Source organism: Mauremys mutica, chromosome 1 (genome assembly GCF_020497125.1).
Source record: "Mauremys mutica isolate MM-2020 ecotype Southern chromosome 1, ASM2049712v1, whole genome shotgun sequence".
NCBI lineage: Eukaryota > Metazoa > Chordata > Testudines > Geoemydidae > Mauremys > Mauremys mutica.
Genome location: NC_059072.1, coordinates 87,486,657 through 87,506,535, shown reverse-complemented (window position 1 = coordinate 87,506,535; position 19,879 = coordinate 87,486,657). Strand labels below are relative to the sequence as shown.

General features: G+C 40.8%; 1 protein-coding gene across 1 annotated transcript in view; it reads right to left on the bottom strand.

Annotated features, from left to right (window-relative positions):
- ANO4 (anoctamin 4) overlaps window positions 1-19,879 on the bottom strand; it is a 257,266-nt gene that overhangs the window by 189,497 nt on the left and 47,890 nt on the right. The gene's annotated exons all lie outside the window — the stretch shown is intronic.

Sequence of the window (19,879 nt, the reverse complement as noted above, 5' to 3'; positions counted from 1 at the left end):
GCAAAAAATTTGGCCCAACTCTTCTCCCCAAATTCTACAGATCTGATGTAATTCACAAGTGCACAGAAAGTGCTGTTCGTGGTAAAAATCACCAAAACTGCCCCAACGGAAAAAAAGACAGCTTGAATTTCCAATACATACAATGCACTATATATTTTTAAGGAAAGATGCCACTTTATAGGTGTAAAGCCTGATTCTGATCTCATGTCTGGTTTATGCTGGTGTAACTGCGCTGATTTCAGCTGAATTACTCTTGATTTATGTTTGTGTAAGGGAGATCAGGATCAAACCCTTAGATCAGATATCTATTGGGCAACAAAAGTGATTAATGAAAATATTGCTCCATGTTTAAGGAAAACTAAAACTTGGGGGGTAAACCTTGCTCCCTTCATCACACTAACATTTCTATTGATCATATTGTAGGACTGCTTGTGAGAGAAAGATGAAGAAGATTTGGGGCATCTCTTGTATTAGAAGTTGCTCATGAGAGGGGTCCCTGAAGAGGGATGGAGAAGGGGGTTGGGAGGGAGGGAGAGAGCAGAATTGGAGAGAATATCCCAATTCTATCGTGCACAGGACCCAGTGATCTGAAGTTATCTGGGCCCACGCATGACAGAAGTGGTATAGACGATTCAAGAAACAGGGAGAAGGTTCTGAGATCTGGTTTGGTGCGTCGCCCCTGGGTGTACCCTCAAAAGGTATGCTTAGGACCAGAGGATTGCCTCGCTGAACCCTGGCCTTGGTTGGAAAGGGGCTGAGGTAGCTTTCGCCTATTGTTTCTGTCCTGCTTCCTGCTGTAATCCTGCCTGGATTGTGCAAAGTGGAAGCGTGGAAGAGACTGGGGTTTAAATTTTTTTCTCTGTGGGGCTAGTGTATGTAGCCCCAGGAACTTCAGTGGTGCCAAAATGTCCCCCATAGGATCCGTTGCCTCAGTCACCTCCTCCACCTGAAGACCCAGGTTCTGGGCCACTCTCCTCGATAACTTCTGGTGAACTCTGTTGTCGATAGGAGTCAATATTGTTGATGTCCCCGCTACCACTTCATATGGGGAAGACGAAGATGACACCCAGGCCGGGACTGGGCCTCCTACTCCCTCTGGCTCACGGGGGGTGGGGTTGTCAACCTGTGCCAATACATCGTACTCGGCGCTGGGGGTGGCACTGGCCCTGATCTCAATGCTGGCTTTGGTGCCACGAGCCCCATGGAAGATGGTGGGGTAGCCTGTCCTTCTGAGATGACTGACAGTGACCTTCTTGAGTATGACCCCTGGATCTGATGGTATGCCCACAGGGTCGAAAAGGGCCATTGCGCAGGCATCTGTCACTGAGCTGGCCAAGGCATCATGGGGACAGTCTGCCCCACCTCCTGTGTTGAACGGTGCCACTCTGACCGGAGCCGGCATCATTTGGAGAAGTGCAACTCCGTGTCCAAGTCTGACTATGGTAACTCCAAGGGGGGGGGTCAGACAATGTGAAGCAGACAATTATTATTGAATGACAACGGACACTGCAATTCAAAAAGTTAAAAAGTTGTCAACATCACATGTCAAAATATACAAAAGTAAATATCCTTATATCAAACTCTAATAAGCTCTCAAGCAGCATTTTTCATACTTTGCCTATCTGTAGATTATTATCAATGGTCATATTTTTGTTGGTTTGCATGCAAAGGGAAAACAATGTTTTACCAAAATTTACCAATAAAAATCAATTCCTTCCAAGCCTATCCATAGCAGTGACTCAGCTTTGCAAACTGTTTGTGCAGTCCAGCCATCAATATAACACACCCAGAACAGTGATTTCTCTAGTAATACCAAAATTGCCCATCATACACATGCATCATAGGTACCATTCACATAGACTTACATAGTCTACGTATAACTTTGTTTCTTCTTCCAGATAAGTTGTACACACTCTAAAACGTAACATTTTTTGACAACGTACTCTTATTATCAGAAACTTCAAACTGTTTCTTGGGAATATGTAAAATATAATGGTGGTCAAATATAGTGATGGGCACCATAGAAATGCCATCGACAGGTTCGATAGATATTGGAGGTTCACCATAATTTCTTGGGTTTGCACTGCAGATGCCGTATTTCTATAAGGTACTTTATTGTACAAGGAAGTTAGGTTGCAGCTGAAAACTCATGAGATGTGGTATTAGGGCAATGCTGAAAGTCTCCGGACTTTGACATAGAATACATTCCGTAGCACTAAAGACTGTACCACCACCACCACCACCACCACAGAAACAGATGGTGGCTTATTCCACGAGGCTCAGCTTTCTCTGTCTCTAGTGAACAAGCTACTGCATGAGTTATAAGCAGGATTTGAACCTAAGGTCTTTCAGCACCACAGCAAAAGACTTCTACTGCTTGAGCAACTCTGTGTCTAGTAGCCTCAGCAAGCTGCTCTCCTCTAGAGGACTAGTCCTTTGACAGTGACATGATGCACTTTGCCATTGTGTTACATTAGCTGTGGTCATGCTAGCTACCTCAGACTGATATTTCTGAGAACTTTGTCATCTTCCTGTGAAAATCAGAAATAGAATGTTTAATTTTATGAAACGTCAGATGATTTGAGCCTTCGATAGTCAGATTAGTCTGTAATGGTTTTCCTCTCCTGCCTGCAGAAAAATGATCTCCTTGCTTTCAAAACTCTACATGACTCTACTCTTGCCTATACCTCTGCCCTCATTTCCTCCCACAAGCTGTTCCGTTGCCTAAGGAGTTGCTCTCTTTATTGCTCCATTTGTTTCTTCTCCCACTGCTGTATTTGAGCCTTCTTACCTGCCACCCCTTGTGAATGAAACAGATTTCCTGTAAGCCGAGCACCCTCCTTCCTCCTTTGAATCACATTTAAAAATCCACCTCTGCTGTGCAACTCACCAGCAAGAACGTTCAGACTATAAGCCACTCTTAGTTTTCTAAGTGCATGGTACCACTTTGCGTCTTTATATGGTCAGCATTCCAAGGCGGCAATTTCATTTTATATTTAACATATTCTACGTCTTTTTAAGTGGCATGTAAACTTATGGTGCTAGACAAGTAATAGTATTCCATTGTAAAAATGGCACTAAGAGAACATTACATTTGTACAGTTAAATACTTTAACGTCAGGCTATGACAAAGTTGAAGAAGGAAGGAAGGAGGAGGAGAAGCAGAAGGAGGAACTGAAGAAAAAGCAAAATGCCAGGGGATTGCCAAAGGTTTGAAGATCATGGGGTTTTGTGCTGTGATATTATTTTTGTTAGCTGTTCATGTGTTACAGTGATGAGAGAAGCATATGTAAATCCTTAAGTGAGATAGAGCCGTAACTACTTCTTGTTGTGGGTATACATTATGACACAGAGCCTGATTCTCAATTATACTAAGGGTCCTTTACTCTGCTTTGGCAGCGTAAAGGGGCCTTAAATTGGGCACAAATGTATTTCCACTTTAAGACTCCTTTCCAAGCAGAGCAAATGGAGGGATGCAAAGAGGGAGGCAACATCATCAGAGCAAATAGTCAAGGAGATGATGATCTTGTAAGGAGGAAGCCAGAATGGAGGAGCTTGCTGTAGTCAAGGCACAGAGATGACTGAGGGTTTTGGCAGTATGGACAGAAAAAAATGGGATTGTTTAAATATGTCACATAAAGGGTAAATCATCCATTTGGTTTTATTAATTTCTAAATGCAAGAAAGTAAAAAGTGGATTGGTTTGTTTCGCTTTAAACCCTAGGGGCCAGATTCTCAGCTGGTGGAAACTGCCACACTTCCATTAGTCAATGGTGCTATGTTGATGGTCTCACTGTTTCTCAAACTGTGAGGCTAACCTCCATAGGAAAAAGGCCAATGAGATGAATGTTTTTCATGCTAAATCATTTTCACTTCTGTTTCAGCAGAAAGAGCAGCTAGAAAGGTCTATGCACTATTCTGCTTGCTAGGGAATTTGTGCAGAAACGGCTGAACAAAAGAAAAAAATTAACCTGCTGCCCCCTCTCCACATCCCTGAAAACACTACCTAAAGGCAGTTCTCTTTTTTCACCCCACACCTTACCATGAGAATACAAATGTCTGGAGAGGCCTGGCTAGTTTTTTCCAGATCTTAGGGAGAAGTGTGTTACAGTAACATTTGAGAAACCCTGCATTAAATTAAGTCATTTCTGAGTGAGCTATAGACAGTGTCTCTGTTCCATTGACAGTGTTATGTAACTTCTAATTTGCCGCTGGTAACGAGTAATTAACAACATTGCACCTAACCCTAGATTACTCCCTGTTGTACTGAAAATGTTAGAACACTTAATATCAGATCAGTTGGGAAAAAAAAAGTAACCGCATTGTACCGTTTTCTGGAACTCGACGGATCATGGAGTTAAAGCTACAGTATCTGCCTAAGAACACAAGACAAGATATAGTTTTTGTTGACTATTATGGGTTGAATGCTATTTTTTCCTAATTTTGTATTAGATAAATTAGAGCATTTTCAGAATGTATAGTGTACCAGAAACTGCTCCATGAATTGCTTTTTGTCTTTTGCAGAGTTAAATTAACCTGCATTTTGTGTGGGTTAATATGAACCTGCCTCCACTGGGCTCAGGGTGCATGGTGCTGCTAATGAACAAGACCTACTAGTTTTCTTGAAGACAAACAATGCATTTCCTCCTCTCTGAGGAACCCCTATCTTCTTCCAGATAGAGACTCTGCCTTCTAATTGTATTTTCAGGGGACATGGTGACCTCCTTATTGCTTTCTGGAAGTGAGTGGCTCCCTCTCATAAGTAGAGTGGGACATGAAGTGATTCCATCCCACTATCTCTTGTACCTTCTTTTTTTTGGGGGGGGGGGAGGAGAGGGAGAATGAGAAGCAAAAGGTAGCAGTGTCCCTTCCCCATCTCCATTCTTCAAAAGGTTTTCTTCGGGACCTGATTCCCCATCATTTGCTAGCCTGAGCTAAACTGAGAATAGGGGGCAGATAGTATTCCTGTGCCAAGTGCCCTCATCACACAACTCATAGCATATATATGATGGCCTCACAGCTATGCCCTCCAGGCCGTATGCGATGGCTTGAGGAGCAGATTGCACACAGCATGGCAGCAGCTCATTGCCCCAAGAGGCTGATGGATGGGGCACCCCCTCGCCACAGCATGGCCCAGCAGTGGGTGACTCCGATGCCACTCTTCTGGGGAATCAGGGAGAAGAGGATTTCCCTTCTCCCCATCCTGCTGTAGGTCCCAATGCCTAGCGGGGGTGATGGGACAGAATACTGCATTTTTCCTGTCTGGGGTAACTGTACTAAATGACATTCTTCAGAAGAGTGAATGGTTTTCACTTCAGTTGTTTTCTATTCTACTTCAGTTGTTTATTGCCTCTGTAAGAACATAGAAAACAATAACTATTTCTGTATCAACAAAACAGATCTGCATGAAACCAAATTATTGCTCATCTGATTTATTTGTATTCCCGTTCTTTGAATATAAGTGATAGCTTCACGTAGATCATTAGAAATCCTACAACTTACTGTCACAGTTGAAATCAGAGGGCCTCAATCATGTAAGGTTTGTCTATACACAAGTTTAGTAGTGCTTCCGCAATATTGGTTTAGAAACAAATATCAGTAAAGTGGTAAAGCTCCCTGATGTGGCTGCAATTATACCTATGTAAAGATGTTTAATACTAGAATAGCTTATTTCCCTACATTTAAGAGAATAAGTTATAACAGTGGAAGTGCCTTTCTACCAGTATAACTCTACCCACGCTAAGAGTTGTACCAATTTAACTATATTGGTATAAACGTACCCCTAACTAAATAATTAAATGGATATAAATTGTGTTATATAGAGACCAGGCCCAAGAGAGAGACCTTGAATACATAGCCAAAAAGGGCACTTTCTTCAATTGTGTTAATTCAATCTGTTAACTTCACCTGATTGAAAAGCCTCCAGCATGTCTATGTAGATTCAAGGTAATGTCTTAGGAGTGATGTTTGCAGGTCATGTCTTAGCTTGAGAGGAGCCGTAATAGTCCTTGCCCCGGTCCACACTACCGAGTTACATTGATGCAAGGCAGCTTATGTCGACTTACCTCTGACGTAACTCGCCCGCTCTGCCAACTTAAGAACTCCACCTCCGTGAGAGGCATAGCACTTAAGTCAATGTAATTAGGTCGATGCAGTGTCAGTGTAGACACTGCATTGCTTACATTGACAGTTGATGCCTTTCAGAAGCCACAATGCCCCACGCTGACAGATAAATCGGTGCAAGCATTCCAGGTGAGGACACGCACTGCCGACACAAGGAATGTAGCGTGGAAATGCAAATGCCATTTAATTACTAGCGTGGCTGTACGTCAACGTAACTTAGGTTGACAAAATTTTGTGGTGTAGACATACCCCCCGTTTAATTATCTGCAAGGAATGCTGAAAGGCATATTTGTTTTCCCTAGTTGTGAATGAATGGGAAGGTTCTGCTGAGATCTTAAATGTTTCAAGCATTTTTTTCTGCTGCTGGATTATTGTTGGTTGCTGTGGATATATTGATTAATTGTTGAAGAGGTTGCAGGAATGACTTTTTGCATGGTCTACAAGCGACTACAGCAAGGGATATGTGCGTTTTTTAATGGATGTTAGTATACGTCTAAATAAATGAATGGTATTTTATTTATATGCATTTAAGGCACATATATTTATATTCCTAGCTGTCTGTTGTTACAGCTCACTATTTTTACCTCTGTTATACACAAAAAGGAAATAGAAGACACAGTATGTTTATGCTGCTCCTTTTGCTCGGCTGTTAAGAAAAAAAGCCTCACAGTTTGAGAGTAAAATATGTTCCCTTTCCATTCTCCCAGCAGGCTACAATCAATGTCATTTGTTACGATTTCAGATGACTCAGTTCTTATCAGGACTGTCTGCTTTTTTGATTTTGTTAATTTACTATGATGTGGTGGTGGTGTGTTTTGTTATTTACCATTTACTTTACTGTGTTGTTGTAACTTGTACATTTAATTTGGATTGCCTTTTAGTACTATTAGAACAATATGTATTCTGAAGTTATTCAAAAAATACAGAGAGAAGTTCCTGTGTCTGCCATAATGAAGGAATAGCAACAAGAATGACAACCTAGATACTGCATTCAGACAGCCCAGACATACTCCTATCATCATGCTGAGTCCCTGTGAAATCAATGGGCCTCCAATGAATTGCTGAATGAGGCTCTATTGTCAGGCCTTTCCATACTGGAATAGCATATGCCTAAAGTTTCCTATTTGTTTTGGGCAGTGCCTACATTTTTCAAGTCAAAGGTTTTCAAGTCATAATTTGCAGATTAGTTCTGTGTATTTTAATTAATGTCTAGTACATTCTATGTTATTTATTGATTTGTAGCTATTTTGCAACAAATTATGCTATAATTCACTGGCTCTCAAACTTTCCAGACTACTGTACCCCTTTCAGGAGTCTGATTTGTCTCGTGAACCCCCAAATTTCACTTCACTTAAAAATTACTTGCTTACAAAATCAGACATAAAAATACAAAAAAGTGTTGCAGACACACTATTTCTGAAAAATCAATTGGAAGACAAATATTGTACTTAAATTTCAGTGTATAGTATATAGAGCAATATAAACATGTCATTGTCTGTATGAAATTTTAGTTTTTACTGACTTTGCTAGTGCTTTTTATGTAGCCAATTGTAAAACTAGGCAAATATCTAGATGAGTTGATGTACCCCCTAGAACCACTGCCATAATTCATGCATCACTGCTACATATTTTTCCACATCTGTGTCTTCAAATATTATTTACCTTTCTGAGTGTTTTGTCACTATTCAATGATGATCTATAATAAATGATGTAATTATTTACTATATAAATTATCTAAAAAGAGATACTTTGTATACTACAAAAAAAAATGTTGAATCCAATGCTTAATGTGGATGCAATAAATACAAGGCACACACTATTAGAATATTTTGGCTAAGTAACCTAGTTGACTCTTTCTGGTTGTACAGTGAATGAACAATGAGTTGCTCCTCTGACTTTTCATAAGCAGAAGACATTCTAAAAGAGCCTTTCTATAATTATTTAATATATATTTTATTATAATTTCTATAATTAATTAGAGAACTATAGGAACCAGAATTTCCATTTCACAGGAAATTCTGTGATTTTAAAATTTGTTCTCTTCCAAATGGGAACAGAATATCATATTTCAACATTTCCCATGAACTAAAATTTTCAAAAACATTGTTTTGGGGCAATCACAATGTTTTATTTTGACAAAACTGAAATGGTTTCAATTTCAACTTTAAGTTATAATACAATATAAAATAATGTACTAAAAATCAACTTATAAAATGAAGTCATTTCAAAATGAAATATTTAAATGCTCCATTCCAAAAATGTTGAAATGGAGCATTTTGACAACAACTCTTAGGGAACTGGGGTAAAAATCTGTCTGGGGATTGGTCCTGCTTTGAGCGGGGGGTTGGACTAGATGACCTCCTGAGGTCCCTTCCAACCCTCATATTCTATGAAAATAATTTAATTTTAGTTCTAAATGAAAGTTTGTCAAAATCAACACATTCCCATGGAAAATTGCAATTTCAGTGAAATGGTATAGTCCAATGGAAAACCATTCTATTGGAAAACATCTCAGCAAGCTCTAGTACTGATGTTGATCCTTGCACACATAGCTGAGAGGTAATTCACCGCACACTGATATTACCCAGTACTGACTTCAAGGCACATTTTAATGCCAAAATGAAATTAAGCACAGAGTGAAGTCCTGAATGCCCCCAACTGCCCAGGATGTGGTGGGGCATTCAACACATAAGTAAGTTTTAACTTTTTTTTAGAATTTTCTTGTCCTCATAGAATTACTCTACTATGCCCTACTTTACTGCCACAGCCAGTATCACTAATGCAACTTTTCAAATTCCATGAGTCTCATTTCATTCTATACAAGCTGATATTTGCAATTTCAAAGAATGGGGTAATCATGGATATCTTCTGTGAACCAGGAAAAAACAAGGGATTTCACAGATGGACAAAAAAGAATGTACAAAATGTAAGTTTGAACTTCTGTGTTAACTGCTACCATGACTTGCACAGTGATTTCATTCAGCACAGAAACCTTTCTGGCCTCAACTTTCATTTTGCTTTTTCAGGTCACCTTTAAAGGGACTAATTTGCCAACTATACTCAGACTGAGTAGTGCTCACTCACACAAGTAGTCCCATTGAACATAGCTACTGCTTAATGTCAAGGTGGCAGAATTAAACCTAAGTGAGCATTGTCCTGGAGAACATGGATAATGACCGATAGAGATGGGAGCTCAGAGGCACATCGGTAAATCCTCAAAGCTAATCACATTTACAGGAGAAAACAAGTATATTTTCCTCCCTTCTGTTTGCTTGAATGGGCGCAATACAATCATTAGAGGCTCCAATTCATAATGGTTAGTATCCACAGTTTATTTTTTCACACCGTGAACTATGCCCAATGATCATCAGAAGACAGAAGCTAAATGAGCAAAGTCTTTCTTGCATTTTCCTCATAGGAACCGTGATCCCACATAAAGTTATTCTCTACAGTCAGTTAAGTTTACTCAGGTAAACAAAACAAGCAGTGCCCCACATTTTGGGTTAAAGTACAAGTGCCATAGGTTGAATAAAGTTCAGTCTTTAGCATTTTAATTCATCTTTTAGATCTACTGCCTGCTGGGAAAATACATTCACCCAGAATTCCTATAATATACAATTAAATCCCACTTTCAGCCTCTTCCATTAAAAATACTTATGCTTATGTTTTTCAAAAGTAACCTGCTGCAACCCAGCCTGCCATGTTGGCAGGGTCTGGAGCCCATGTGTACCAGGATTTTCTCTTCTCTATTACTCATGTACAATATTATTTTTCTCGAAAGGTAAGTGATAGGTTCAACACATCACATGGTGCTCATACTTCAGAATGGTCATAAAGTGAGGAGTGACTTCCAGAGGCGATGGCATCTGCTGTGTTTAGGTTGCTAGTGAAAAATCCATGCTCATTTGTTACCTAACCTCTTTGGCAAGAGTCCAGAAAACTGGCAATAACACAGTGATATCTAAAGAGATAGGTCTACTTGCTTTGTCCATACAGAGGGTGTTATTAGGATTTCCATTCAAGAGACTCCAACTAACTCTCCATTTGGAACTTGCGCTTATAAAGTTAAGGGAAGAAATCATGAACCCAATTTAGGACTAAATCATCATTCTGGAAGAAAAATAATCAACTCTGAAAGAAACTAGTAGTCAGATAATGAGCTTTTGATCCTTTTTTCCCCCTTGGCTATATCCCCCTTGGTAGCAGACTAAAATGCCTGTATGTTTTAAGACAGCATGAAATTTTGGTAATCATATTTCAAAACCTTGATTTTTTATTGTTTGGTATTTAACTCGCTAAAAGATATCGTTGACTAAATATCCGTCTAAAGAACTAAAACTTCTTTAAAGTAACTGTGCATGATCAAAGATATGTTGCATCTGTAATACACATTCTCTTTTGTAAGAACACATGGTAAATTTATTCTCCCGGTTAGTCCATTCTTTAATCATTCCACTGAAGAACAATGTTGCAACTTCTGTGCAATGGCAGCACCCTTATTCTCTTAAATGTCAATATTCCATTAAGGCATTAGCTGTTCAGAGAGGACAGCACTGATGGTGTACTTTGTCCACCACTCATGTTTTATTAGTAAATTGTATTCACTAATATTCTTGCAAATAAAACCTTCCTTATTGTTTTGTTTGTATCTCTGACAACTCTTTTCCTCTTTCTGATTTTTGCAAGAATATTTACACAAAATAAAACCTCATAATATAAATATAAATAAATATTTATAAAAACTTTATGTGCAAGATTATTTGCATCCCAGACCTGCTCTGATGGCAATTTGGAAAACTTTTTTAAATAGCACAATAGATTATCACAGATAGTAAGTGAACAGAAGAGAATAATAAAAAAGAATCAGTAAAAATCACAACTTGTCAGTAGAAAGATCTGAGAAGAAAGGGCTAAATAAACTGTACTTGATCTAGCTCTAATTAATATACAGCCATAAATTGGTTACAGATAGCTGCATTCTGTGCCACTATAATGGTTCTTTCAGCAAAGTAGATGAGCAGATGTAGTGTGTTTAGAAAGCAACAGAATAACAGAGTCCATTAACTGGGCACTTAAGTCTCCTATAGCTGAAGGGCATCCCTGTTAATGGAATAAGGGTTAAGGCAGATCCTCCCTTATGCAAAGTCCTTTGAAAAAGCTAACTTTTCCCCTCAGCCTTATGTGAATAGCTGAGGACAGACAATGGCAACTTCCCTCCTGGAAGACCCAACTGCACCCTACTGTTAATGCAAGAATTATTAAGAGCTATGCTTTCAAAGGGTTGGTTTTAACTATACGACTCCTATTAAACCTGAATGTGGGATTAATCACATCACCTCCACTAACTGAAAATGTACCTCTTAGCCTAACTGCAAACATGAGCATGCTTATGAGAAGACATTAATGCATCACAAAGGCCACAGATACAACAAGAAAAGCTCATTTTTGTATTTCTTGACTTCTGTAGGTTGAAATCTCAGTAATCAGCTGGTATCATTAGTGCATTATATTTCTCTATTAAAAAGCTAGTGAAAATAAGGGGTTTGAGAGCCGAGATGTTTCTAGGGATTCTACAATATTGTTATATACATTACCATACAGAGAACCTGAAAGACTCTCCTGATGTGCAGAACTCACATGCTTGTGCAGCAACAGCAACCCTCCATACATATGCATCCTTTCAGCTCTACAGTAATATATGATTTCAACATAATACAACATATGCCTAAGTGCATCTTGGAGTGAATAAAATAGGTGAGTTGGAATTTGAATATTCTGGGTATTGTACTGAGGTGATTATGGTTTGCAAGAAAATGAACATCAGATGCAGAATACACCCATATTTGATATTATTTCTCTTCGTTTCACGCTGGGCATTCCATTCCTGCTCAGATTTGACCTGGGGTTTTCAGACCACCCAGCTGGCAGCTCTACCTGACGAAAACAAAGCTGAGTCTCCATTAGCTATCGTTACTAGCACCACTGATTGATACATCTGTAAAGAAGCCAGACACTAGCAGAAAATGTTATACTCTCCCCTTTTCCCTTAAACAACTTCTTTGATTTTGCACTTGCCTTCCAACCCTGCAACGCACAAAATTTGTTCATGACAGCATGCACTTTTATATCTATGCCCTTTCAAAATAAAACTAAAACTACTCAACTAAAAAAGATCCATCTACTACACTATTTATATTTGGTTTGGTTTACTATTAGCTTTCCAATGTAATAATCTGTTATGTAAGTAAATATAAGAAAACTTAAATAAAACATTGTTATACTAGGCCAAATAGGATGTTGGTTATTTCTCTTAAGAGTTGAAAAGCTCTATACAGATTATAGAAATGGGATCAAAATACTTAGTGGTCTTGGGCTGTTTTCCCCCCCTGTTTTTCCCCATTGCTTTGTAATTTTGTCTTAGATATCAAAGCTTTTGATACAGTATCTTCACACACAAATAATTATTTCAAATGGCTTCCTTAATCAAACCACTGTGGAGAGCCCCCATTTCAAATACAGTGATCATTCTTTTTTTACACTAATTTCACATTCAATGTTATGCTGTGCATATACAGGTCATAAATGTTAAATTATGCAAAGTGATAAATTTCATTAGCTGCTTGATGTCTGATTTACACATTACAATGAAAATACCTGTAAATGTCTGAAACAGTCAAAAGTCTGTTTCTCCACTATATAGCAGGTCATCGCTTTCACTTAATTTTATAAATAGCACTGCAATATTTTTACTGCCTTCTCTTAAGACATTGAAAAAATAATCTTTCCCTTTCTATGGAAACAAACATAATCCACTATTAAAGCATGAGAACCAGGTTGCGCCTGTGTTAGCTGTGTGCCCAGAATCTATTTATTTTGTAAATGGCATATGGACTGGGGTTTTTTTGCATGCACACTGATGATATGAAAAGCAGTTCTCTCCTAGCAGTAGTGTCTTATACCAGAAAGAGGGAGGAGGGTGCGGAAATGTAGCTGACAGGGAACATAATTTCAACTCTCATGCCAAGTTTTGCAGAATCTTGGGCATGTAAAAATCATAATATTTGCTTCTACTTGAAAGAGCTCATTCAACCCACGTTGATGTGATATGACCTGGCGCCAGCATTCTCACAGACACAGCATATGCTTCGATGATGATACTCTGCAAATGTGCTGTTGATCTGCTTATCAGTCAAACAGTGTCTTCACCTTTCAATTAGCTTGGAATTTTAAAATCAAGTTCTTTCACAAAGACAAAAATCCTTGTATTGATCCTATTTGCCAATCTATGGTAATCGTTAGTTTGTTACCATTAAGGCAAGTAGTACATCAAAAGTACAACTAATCTTTTATACTTAATTCCATTCTCATGGCATTTGTATGAAATAAAAATGTCACTGCATTACTATGCACCTTGGTGCTTTAAAGGAATGCAAGAATCAGATAATTGTGGCTAACTTTGTTGCTAAGTTTGGTCTAAAAGAAAACACTAAAAGGTTTGCTAAAGATATATTACATAATATGAATGACTTAGTCATAGAACCTATTTTAACCACTTTTACTTTCAGTTATAAGTGTAGAATTTATGATTGTCTCCTTTAAATAACTTCTTAATTAGCTTGAATGTAAAAATGAAAAACCCTTATCCAAACTTTCCATAACTTAAGGTGTTACACAACCAATTCTACTTGATAGGAAATTACATCAAGAGAAATAGGCGCCGATTCCATGGCTGCTCCAGGGCTGGAGCATCCACGGGGAAAAATTAGTGGGTGCTCTGCACCCACCAGCAGCCAAGCTCCCCTCACCTCCCCGCCCTATCTCCTCCTCCTCCCCTGCACGTGCCACGTCTCCGCTTCTCCACCTACCTCCCAGCGCTTCCCGCCCAGCCGCCGCCAAACAGCTGTTTGGCAGCATTAGCACTCACCAGGAGGAGGCGGAGGAGCAGGCACATGGCATGCTCAGGGGGAGAAGGTGGGGCCGGGGCGGGGATTTGGGGAAGGAGTTGGAATATTGGCAGGAAGGAGGCAGAGTTGGGGCAGGGACTTTGGAGAAGGGGTTGGAATGGGGGTGGGGGGGAGGGGTGGGCCTCATGGAAGGGGTGGAGTGGGGGCAGGGCCGGTGGCAGAGCGGGGATCGAGCACCCACAGGAAAGAGGGGAAGTCAGTGCCTATGTCAAGAGAATCTGTTGTTTATAATTAGGCCTTCTGTTTTGGGGGGGTAGTATTAATTTCATTTAGAGGGAGTATTTTTAGAAATTTTTTAGCTTTATGTAGATGTCTAAAAATCAGGGTGTTTGGGGGCTCTCTTTGTATATACTCCAATGAGTAATGTATACATTACTCGTTATAACAGTGGTCACCAACCAGTCGATCATGATCGACTGGTCGATCCTAGAGAACCTCCTAGTTGATCGCGATCTCCGGATCAGCAGGGCTGATGCTAAGGCAGGCTTGCTCCCTGCCTGCCCCGGCTCCACGCCGCTCCGGGAAGCTGCCAGCATGCCCCTGTCTGGGAGAACGGAGGGGCAGGGGTCTCCCTCTGCATGCTGCTCCTGCCTGCAAGCACTGGCCTCGCGCAGATCCCGTTGGCTGGGAACAGGGTGCTCTGGCCAATGGGAGCAGCTGGGATGGTGCTTGCAGAGAGGGACAGCGCATGGAGCCACGTGCCCCCCGCCCCTCCCAGAGGCCGCAGGGGCGCGTTGGCCCCTTCCGGAAGTGGCGTGGGGCTGGAGCAGGCAGGCAGCCTCACTGAGCTGACAACCGGGAGCTGCCTGAGGTAAGTGCCACCCAGCAGGAGGCTGTACCCCAACCCCCATCCCGGAGCCAGAACCCATACCCCTGCCCCAGCCCTGAGCCCCCTCCCAGAACCAGTGCCCCATACCCCTCCTGCACCCAGAACCCCCTCCTGCACCCCCTGGCCCCTCCCTCAGAGCCAGTGCCCCATACCTCCCCCTGCACCCAAACCCCCTCCGGCACCCCAAACCCCTACCCCAGCTCTGACCGCCCTCCCAGGGCCAGCACCCCATACCTCCTCCTGCACCCCAACCCCTTCCCCAGCCCTGAGTCTCCTCCCAGAGCCAGCACCCCATGCCCCCTCCTGCACCCCAACCCCCTGCCCCAGCCCTGACCTCCCTCTCAGAGCCAGCACCTCATGCCCCCTCCTGCACCCCAAGCTCCTGTCCCAGCCCTGAGCCATCTCCCAGAGCCAGCACCCCGCACTCCAACACTCTGCCCCAGCCAGGAGCCCCCTCGTGCACCCAAACTCCCTCCCAGAGCCTGCACCCCCTCCTGCACCCGAACACCCTGCCCCAACCCAGAGCCCCATCCTGAACCCAAACTCCCTTCCAGAGCTTGCACTCCTCACCCCCACCCGCTGCCCCAGGCTCAGCCTGGAGCCCCCTCCCATACTGTAAACCCCTTGGCCCCAGCCCAGAGCCCCCTCCCAAACCCCAATCCCCTACCCCAGTCGGTGAAAGTGAGTGAGGGTGTGGGAGAGCGAGCGATGGGGGGGGGGAAATGGAGTGAGCAGGGTGGGGCTTTCAGGAAGGAGCGGGGCTTCGGGGAAGGGGCAGGGTAGATCTTGGGTTGCCCTTAAATTCAAAAAGTGATCTTGGGCATAAAAAGGTTGGAGACCACTGCATTATAGTAATATAAACTGTACTGAATTGTGTCTTCACAGTGTTCCTTAGTGCACACCAGCAGGGTCTACCCAGACCAATAAATGCACAACACATTAGTGCACTTCAGAAATGTCACCCCTGTAGCCCGCACTGCTGTTCAGTGCAGATAAACACTTAGATAGAGGTAACCATTTCTGGTGTTTATTTGTTTTCCCCTCGTATCAGGGCTGTTTTACCAGTGTTTATCTTTGAAAACTGAAATCAGAAGTCCAATTTATAATTCCAGCAGGATTAGATGACTTCTTCCAAATCAGAGCCAAGAGCACTGAAATGCAAATGAACTTTGACGATACAGTGACTAAACAAATCCAGTAGGTAGGCACCCAGTTGTAGATATTTAAAGTCAGTGTGTCGGGCTCTAATTCCAAATAACTTTACTAATTACATCACACCATAGTATAGCTGAGAGACCTTCAGGCAAAGGGACAGCCAGGGCTTAGAAAAGTGGCAAGAGGAAATACGGTTGCGAGAGGAAAGAAATCTTATGTGAGCTGGGAGTTTGGACACTAACCACAGACTGACTCCAGAGGTGTGAAGCAAGTGATAACTCAGGCTAACTGGTGAAGCTACCAGATTTGTTGATATAAGAAAGCTGGGAGTAGAAAGAGGTAAGGAGGATATGAGCATTTGGGCAAGGTTTTTTGGCTGCTTGTGAGGAAGGAAGCTGGGCCTTTGCTTTGGGGAAGGAATTTAGTCACCCAGCAATCTTTTTGGAAGTGTGTAGTTAATGCAAAATATTTGGAGGTTCAATTAAGCTTCACACACCAATCTGAAGTGCTGAATGTTTGTCTGAACCTAGCCTGTAAACATTTAAATGTTTGCTCATCAAGAATTTGGAGTCTATTGTCAGCGAATGAATGACATCTGTCACTGATGAGGAGCAGCCAATGTTCATGCAAATGAGCCGGTATCTTTTCCATGCACTTGGAAAGCCCACAAGCCCGGGTAAAACGAAGGCTGTAGGGGGATAAAGGAGTGTGCAAAAATGTGGATACTAAAGATTTATAATTATACAAATTAAGATCGTTACATAAAAAAATGATGTAGGAGGGCAGAGAAGTCCTCTTCCTTGCTCCTCTGCCTCAGTGCTATGGCACAGGCGCACACACTCTAAAGGTTGTTTTTGCCTGAAGGGATATTAGGATATTAAAAGGTGCAGCAGAGAAGAAGGAAGCCAGCAGTAAAGCTTTAGAACCAGCTACTAAAGTTGCATTTCACTAAAACTGTGAAATAATGGACCAGATTCCCTTATTCTTTGCCCCCTCTCGTGCTCTCTTTTTTCCCCAGAGGTAACTGCTGATAAAATGACAAGTGCATGAAAATGCAGCAAAAATAATGAAAAGACGACAAATGTTGAAAAATCAGAGAAATATGTATGAATTGTCACTGTAAATTCTCTCAGGAAATGAGTTTCCCAGCAAATAATTTGGCCAGCTCTACCTAATCCTTACAGGTATACGTACGCATGGTTAGCTAGCATTGAGCACACCGGGTTCCAATAATTATTTTCCCCAATGAAAATCTGGCTGAATATGAAGTTCCTCATCTGATTCTTGTTAAATCTGCGATGCTCTGGAGTTCTCTGGTTCTTACAGCATTATTATAGGCTCTAAGAACTCACTTTACTCTTTGAGAAGTGTACTGCTCAGAAGCAATTTCCTACCTTAGGAAATATACTGTAGAGGTTGCCATGGTAATTAATTTTCAAAACTGAAACTTGTTCCCCTTCTTTGAGAAAGAAATGCCTTTTCATAGCTCTGTAACTAGAGATTAGGTCTTCATGAATCAAGTGTAATAATGTAAATCTGTTGCCATTAAAGAGAAGTGGGATTGATTCTTATTTATACTAAGGGCTGTCTTCACCAGCAGGGCAAGACCTTAGCAAAAATGTGTATCAAGGCCTGAATATCTCCAAAATAAGAGACATTCAGAAAAATAGAGGCAAATGGAGAATAAATGTTTATAGCAGATAAATGGAGAAAAAAATTGGAAAAAAAAATCACTCCTCTCTCCCAGCCAAGTCAAGCTATAGCAAATGGGTCAGGCAGCACCATCAAAAAATAGGGACAGAAAGTAGGAAGGGAATGATGATAGTGTTTGGAGCATTGCAGTAGTATGACCACGCAGCAGTACTGTTGGTAGCATTTTACACGCACAACTGAAGCAGTGAGATGAAGAAGGAGAGAGAGGTGGCATCCTTAAGAAAGGAAAGCTAAAGCCAAAGAACATCAAAGAGTGCTTTAAGCCTTTTTCAAGTTTCCTTTTGTGCCTCAGGATGTAATTTCATTTGAACTCATCTTACTGTATTGGCTTTCCCCATCTACATCTTTTTGTACAATGTTAGAGGTTTACCAAGACCCTAAACCTTGAATTTCCACATCACGCTTTCTTCTTCATGGGGCAGATGAATGGAAAGCTCCACTCCCATATAACAGAGGGGTAGCCGTGTTAGTCTGGATCTGTAAAAGCAGCAAAGAGTCCTGTGGCACCTTATAGAGTAACAGATGTATTGGAGCATGAGCTTTCATGGGTGAACACCGACGAAGTGGGTATTCACCCACGAAAGCTCATGCTCCAATACATCAGTTAGTCTATAAGGTGCCACAGGACTCTTTGCTGCACTCACATATAAGAGGAACAGAGCTTCACCCCTTAAGACATGTACAATGATTAGCATGAGGTTATGCTCTTTTTATTGTACATGCTAGCACTGTAGAAATAATAGTAGTTTTTGTGCGCGTTAAATACCGCAGCCATTTATTACTTTCCTGTTCATATAAAGATCACTGAACTCCAAGACATTTGCATTATTCATCACATATTTAATATTTTAGTTCTCCTGACAGAAGTGGTTGTAGATATGTAACTAAATATTTGATGTAGATCCAGTTGATTTTAATACCACCCATCAAACTGTTTTTAGATACCTGCTTCACCTTAAAGCTTCAGGGCCAGATATAAATGCATGGTTTTTAAATGCAAGAAAAAAATACATTGAAACATCATGGAATGGAATGGAATTTCTTCAAGGTGATTTTTTTACGTTCATGGTTGCCTGGGAAAAGGTTGTGATATTCAAGGTTTTTTATTTTATCTGGTGACATTAGCCCTGAAATATACTAAATTATCTAATGGCAAGTACTTGAATAATTTAAAGATAAACTTAATGCTGAAAGTATTATATTCATATAAACAGTAATAGCAATCAACAGAAGCATGAACATTTGGTTAAATGTAGTTCCTACTATAAACTGTGTTCTCTCTTTTTTAAATTAAGTTTTCATAAGTCCATATGCAGTGTATTTATACTAAGCACTTCTGAGGCAAATCATGTTCCCTGCACAAAACCTGAATGAACTGCAAGAATCAGATGAGAGTGAGGTAAAAAATAGAGCTGAGCAGAGGTTGATTTTCTCATCCCACAAGAGTTTGAGATTTTATACTTTTTCCCAGTCTTGAATCAGGACAAAAAAATCAAAATCTCAAAAAAAGTTGTGAATTGATAATCCAAAATAAATTTCAGATCGAGTCAAAGTGTTCTATTTTAATAATTTCAAAATGTTTCATTTCAATTTTTAAAGCTTTTTGAAAAATATAAACTCACTAAAATTTCAAAATGAAGTCTTTTCAAAAATCTCAAAATGGGCCATTATCAACAATTTTGAAACTTGTTAAAATTATTCAAATTGGGAGAGTCGTAGAAACCTTCCCTTTCCTGCAAAGAGTTTAAGTTTTGATTAATTAACATTTTCCAATGAAAAATGTTCTATCAGAAAATTCCCAGAGAAAAGAATTCTCTGCTCTGCTCCCAGCCCAGAGTGCAGCAGCTCTACTCTGTAGCTATTACTTCAGTAGCCCCTGCAGTTGCTGCACTGCTCTTAGGTGGGAGGAAGAGGAGCAGAGTCATCGAAGATTCCCTAGCAATTTATTAACTCCCTCCGGTCAAAAAATATTTTTTGTACCAATGCACAATGGAGTCCCCACAAACAGGGCTGGCTCCAGGTTTTCTGCTGCCCCAAGCGGTGAAAAAAAACCAAACAACAAAAAACAGATCGGCGGCACTTACTTACTAGTTAAG